Raw genomic sequence first — 6,000 nt, forward strand, 5'->3', positions numbered from 1 at the left:
GAGAAGGCTCCGAGCTGCTCACCGTGGATACACGTCGCTGCTCACATCTTGTTGTTGCTTCGCTGTAATTGTTTTTGTCATTGCGGCTTGGATTGGGCCGAACGCGGCGTCCATTTAAATGCTCCAACGGCACCAGGCGGCTTAATGTTTGTGACCCGGCGCGTTCGCTCGATGTCACAATGACTGGAGGGGGGAGGGGGCGGCTGCGTTCCCATTTATTGGAATGGCTTATTGACTTTTACCATCCGGAGGAGCATGGAGGGGCCTGACGTCGAACAGGTATTCATGACCGTGGGAGAAGGAGGCGCTCAAGGGGCGTCCGCGGTCCTTTTAAGAGGCACCGTGATGTTTTTCAATTGATGGCATGTAATATCTCAGCAGAGGTCCTCCTCTCCCACCCGCCCCTCTCCTGCTCGCCGGAGGCCAGGAGCCCGGGCCGCCACGCCAGGCCCAATAAATCCTGGCCTGAGAGTGGCGGCGGCAGCAGCAGCAGGGCCCGCATTCTTCAGGAGCCAGCACTTCCCCTAATCTGCCCCGGAGTTGGAGCAACAGTTGGCCTGGCTGGCGGGGAGGTGGAGGAGGAGGAGGAGGGGGAGGAGGAGGAGGAGAAGGGGGGGAGGAAGGCTCTCCCTGGTGACAGGAGCATGATGTGTTTGTAAAAACACTGGGAATGTTAGAATTGGATACGCTCACACACTCTCCCTTAAGCAGGCTTTGTGTGAAGATATACAGAGGCTGATTTTGGCAGATGTGTTCATTTTCTCCTGCGCCGCGTGCGAAACAGACAAGCACGACACATTACCCTACCTGCCACATTTGATTTTTTTTTTTCTTTCTTTTTTCTTTCCCCCAAGATGTTTGAGACTTTGATTCCTTCTATGTGTGCGTTTGTGTTGGAGCGGGCCAAAGCAAGAAAAAGCGAGGCAGACATTTAGTGAGGCACTGGACAAGGAAATGCCTTGCAGATGTGTGCAGCTATGTAGCCACTTGTGTCAGGCAGGGGATTTTTCATTTATTTTTTTTCCCCACAGCTGAACAATAATCTACACTGTAAACCGCCGTGGATGATTTCATACACGACATGGAACCGCATCTTCTTGCGTGTGTGTGTGTGTGTGTGTGTGTGTGGGTCCCCTGTTAACCAGACAAAGGTGATTAACAGGCTGATTATGTGACAGACCCGGGTCAATAGGCACGGTTTTGTGTAGGTTTATCGCTGACACAGCCCGCGCAGTCTTTATAGAGGAGATCAAGCCCTATGAACGAATTCCTCTCTGCTGGTCTCTAGTTTCAATTGATTGCTTTAATTTGGCCTATAATGAGTAGGAGGCCTCCTGTCTGCAATTAGTGCACAAGTGAATGTGTGTGTGTGTGTGTGTGTGTGTGTACTTGTGGGCTGTGTTTAATTACTGCAGTGGATGGATGCTGTGTGGCCCAGCAGGGTCCTCCAGGAATGGAAGGATCCACAACTGTGCTTGGCATGCACTGACACTTCTGCAGACCGTGTATCAGGGCCAGGATTTAAGTTATGCCTTCCTGTCTGAGGGAAGGAGCCAGCTTCTTCTTTAGCTTAATACCCCCAATCCCACTGTTTGACCCCCGTGAACCGAGATCTGATAGACTCGGGGAGGGATAAAGTGTGCTTTGCCTTTAACCTCGCTTTTCCAATTGCAATGCATTTGAGGGGAAAAGACGTATGCCTATAAAAGTACACGGGAACGAAACAAATCTATACAGCAAGCGAGAACATTTGCCGAGCGCCTTTAAAATAGAATGCGCTGCACTTTATATCTTTCTAGAAGTGGTTCCGAGAGGGCAGCGGGATTTGTGCTTGGTGAACCTGGCTTGTTCTCCTCCTGGACCTCAGTGAACACAGTTTCCCGGAAGAAAATGCGGTAACCCTCTGATGTTTTAAGCACGTCAACGTGACGAACTGATGCACTCAAAGGAGCCAGAGCTGCTGGGGATCGCGCAACACCGCAAAATCGCAAAATCGCAAACACTATTGTGTTATTTGTAAGATATTTCAGACTCTTGAATAAACTGCTGCGGGGCCAATTATGATCCAACACACTCACATCTATGAACTGTTATGCATTTGCCCATGATGGTCAGTCAGCATTAATGCGACTGCAACAATAATAAAACATTTTTTAATTTTATTTATAAATAAAGTTTAAATAATCAGTCCCATGATTGTCGGTTCAATCCTACATATCCACCTGTACCTGTGTCTTGCTGAATGACTTGGTAGCAAATGTCTATTTATTTGTTTCTGTGGTTTGGTTGGTAGCGCGGGCGTCTCTCAATCAAAACGTTGCAGGTTCAATTCCCCATCTCCGCTTGGCTACATGTTGAAGTGTCCTTGAGCACAACACTGAACCCCAAATTGCACCCGGTTGACGGATTGGATGCCTTGCATCCACAGGTGTGTGGGAATGTGTTTACTTGTTCATTAAAACTTAATTTAACCAGGAAGAAAACCCATTGAGATCTTTTTTCATGGTGACCTGAGCAAGAGGTGCTCGGCACACGTCACAATGTCATTATTAAAAATCAACACGTTTGACAGTATGCAGCAGTTAAAATGATAATTTTGAAAAAAAATTGACTTGATTAGAATAAAGTGCAATTGTGATTGATGATAATAAGGTGCATTAGTTAAGACTTTAAAAACACAAACTCTGACTGATCGAGGCTCATTCTTTGTGAATGGGTTAATGCAAAGACTTTGGGGAAAAAGTCCAAAGTCGGTAGAAAACGAACTTTTCTTTCCCTCAATCAATTGTGATTTCGATGTGAAGTGAATTTGCAGTTTCCTGATCTTAACTGACTGGACGCTGGTTTTTTTCTTCTTCTGTTTCTGTCACTGTGTATCATCATTTTCAACGACTCTTGGCATCTGCAAGGCACTAATGGCAAAACCCTGGTCGATGAGCAGCTTGTGAAATACTCAAAGCAATGGCCGCGCCAAGTTCAAAGTCATTTAAATCATGTTTCCTCGCAGAGTCGCCTCTTTTCACCACGGCGACGGGGCTAAACGCGTCGGGTCGCTGTCATGCCGTCGGCTGGTTGCACATTTCTGTTAACGAGGAGTTCAAGAGCTGTTAACATGGATGGATTTGAATGTGAATGTGTACAGCACTTCACCACTTGAGTGACAGTTATAGTAACCCCGTGATATAACTGATGAAATCTATTGACAGAGTCAGAAACACATTTGCAAGCCTCATCTTGACGGTTTAAGGAAAGAGTTCATGTCCTCGGCTTTGCAAAAACCCTCACACCCCCCCCCCCCTCTGTCTCGTCGTTTTTTAAAATTTTAATAAAATCGTGCTTGCTCATCAGCAGAGGAGGCCGGGCGTCTCTTCTTCCTGGGCAAGAAGAAGAACAGCAGCAGCAGCTCCCTCGAGGGATGGAGGGGGTGGTGGTGGTGGTGGTGGTGGTGGTGGTGGGGGGGGGCTCGGTTCGTTGTGTGCCGCCGCTGCCGGTCTGTGGTGAATGCAAATGAGGCTCAACTCTCCCCGATAAACTCTGTGTATATACCCAGACACTATAACTCTATCTCCCACTATCGCGCTGTCTCTCATCCCATCTATCTCAAGGTCCTGGGGGTGCACACGCCATCCTCCACCTTTGTTTAAATCATGATAACAAGGTGCTCTTAGCACTTGGCTGTCACACACCCACACATGCCAGACCGCCGCCTTTATTACAGTGCAGCTCTGCGAATTAGTAATGGATACGACCGGCTCGTCATCACGCCGTGACGGAGCCGCGCGCTTTTTGCTCTGCGTCGCATGTCAGGCTCCAGCAATCGGCCTCCAAATATGTTGTTATTGACAAGCGGAGGACTGAGGTGCTTCGTCCCGTTTCATCCAGTTCACACACACAAACACACACACACACACACACGCACACCACGCCTCTTTACCTTCACTCGAGTCCTTGATTGGATTTGAATGCTTCTATTAGCTGAGAGCAAGTCGACCTCTCAAGCATGACTGGTCCTTCGCAGCACGTGGAAAATATGTTAAACTCTGCGTGATTGTTTATGCCTCATTAATAACAAAGCACAATTATTTGTTTAAAATCTATCTCCGGTAGGACTAACCCCCACCTCAACTTAATTATCTTTTCTGTTCCGTGCTAATTTGGAGCGTAAAGCAGGCGTCTTAATGATGTTGTGCGTTTGATTGCTCTTAAGCCCCTCCGCCAGTAGGATGGATACCATTTGTTTTTCTCTCTCATTAAGCAAATAATGTTATGTTGATTGCCAAAAGCTAATTACACTCGCCACTGCTGGAGCTGTCTGTCTGTGCAGTAAGGAGTAAAACAGCTACACAGGTAGAGCATACAAGCTTTTAGCACACACACACACATTCTCCATATTTTTCTCGATAATCCTCATAAATTTTCCTCTTTGTTTCCAGCAGAGAAGGAAACCTATACAGCATATTTATTCCCCAGCGCTCAGCGCCGCAGACTTGATTGACCTTGCATCCTAATGTATTTTTATAAGCTGATCCCATAAGACCTTTGTGCCTTGGAAGATTAAAATAAGAATCATACAACAGCAGCATTATCAACTATTTATGGCCTCTACAGGATCTGTAATACAACACGACACAAGAAAAGCAGGAGGCAGATGGAAAACCTTGTCTCTCCCCCCCCCCCCCCCCCCCCCCCCCCCCCCAACTGCTGGTTATTGAAAGCATACATTACAGGCTTTGAAGAAGTATAACGGCAAACAAAATCCGGGCACTGTCATATTTCACAGTGGGACTTGTTCATGTGTTATAGTGAAAAGATTTGTTGGCGCATGTTTAAACGATTCAAGTTCTTTGGTGGTAGGAATATAAAGATGTAATAGACTTTTTTTTTTCTTCTCTTTTTTCCCCGCGTCCTCATAAGCTCGGCAGCATTTTAATGCAGAAAACCTTGTGATTTGAACCCTTCAGTCACAGCAAATGATCCTTTATGCCTCATAAGAAGTTGAGTCAGCTCTAAAATACGACGCCGTCCTTGTGCAGATGATGTTCCCCCGCTCCGCGCTCGCAGGCCGGCAAAATGATAGTATTACAAGTGACCTCCAGCCATACCTGCAGCCGCCCCTCCAGACGCGTCACGTGCGGAACGCGAGGCGAGGGGAGATGAGGCGGCAGCTCCTGTTGCATCAAGCCGCTGAGGAAAATCCGAAGTAACCAGGGTGTGTAGTACATCCCGGCACTGCTGCACAAAATCAAAGCAATCTGCTCAGACGTGGTTTGATCAGAAATTCTTAGTGCTCGGTTTACACAGATGAGAAAATCTGTGGCCTGTGATCCACTGTGTGTTCCATTTTTTTTATTTTTTTTAACCAGCTGCTTTCACTCTTAATGTCGGAGGGAAAGGCTTCGGCTCGTGGTGAAATCGATGAAGTAAACTGTGATTCCTCGTGTGGAGATGTTGGAGTGTTGGGAGATTAATCAGCTGCAACATTAAAACCACATCATTCATATTGCATAGGTTTGGTCTTGTGCCATCAAATACAGACTCTGGGAGTTGCACGGATGGACTTCCATAAATTGCACTTGATTTTCCAAAAGATTGAGATTCGAGGAATTCTAAGTCGACTCTTGCAACTCTGGTCAATATTCTCCCCAGGCAGGGTGTATCATCACGCTTAAAGTTGCCATTGTCAGGGATGTAAATCAGGGATGTCAAACACAAGTCTGTCGGGCCGCATTATGTAATAATGATGCAATAATGTAATACATGTTCAACTCATTGTGTAATAACGATGCATTTTGTAATTAAATTCTTGAACGCATTTTCAAATAAATGCACCAGTTATTACAAACTCTTTTATTAAGCAAAATTTAATAATTTAATGCATTATGTGATAAATTTAACCTTTTATCCGAATGCATGGTTCTGTGTTTAATAGTAATAAATACATATTCAGTTGGACGAGAATTACATGTCCCCCTTTGCTTCCGCTCACATCCAGCCGACAGA

This window comes from Blennius ocellaris, assembly GCF_963422515.1.
Source record: "Blennius ocellaris genome assembly, chromosome: 14".
Lineage (NCBI taxonomy): Eukaryota > Metazoa > Chordata > Actinopteri > Blenniiformes > Blenniidae > Blennius > Blennius ocellaris.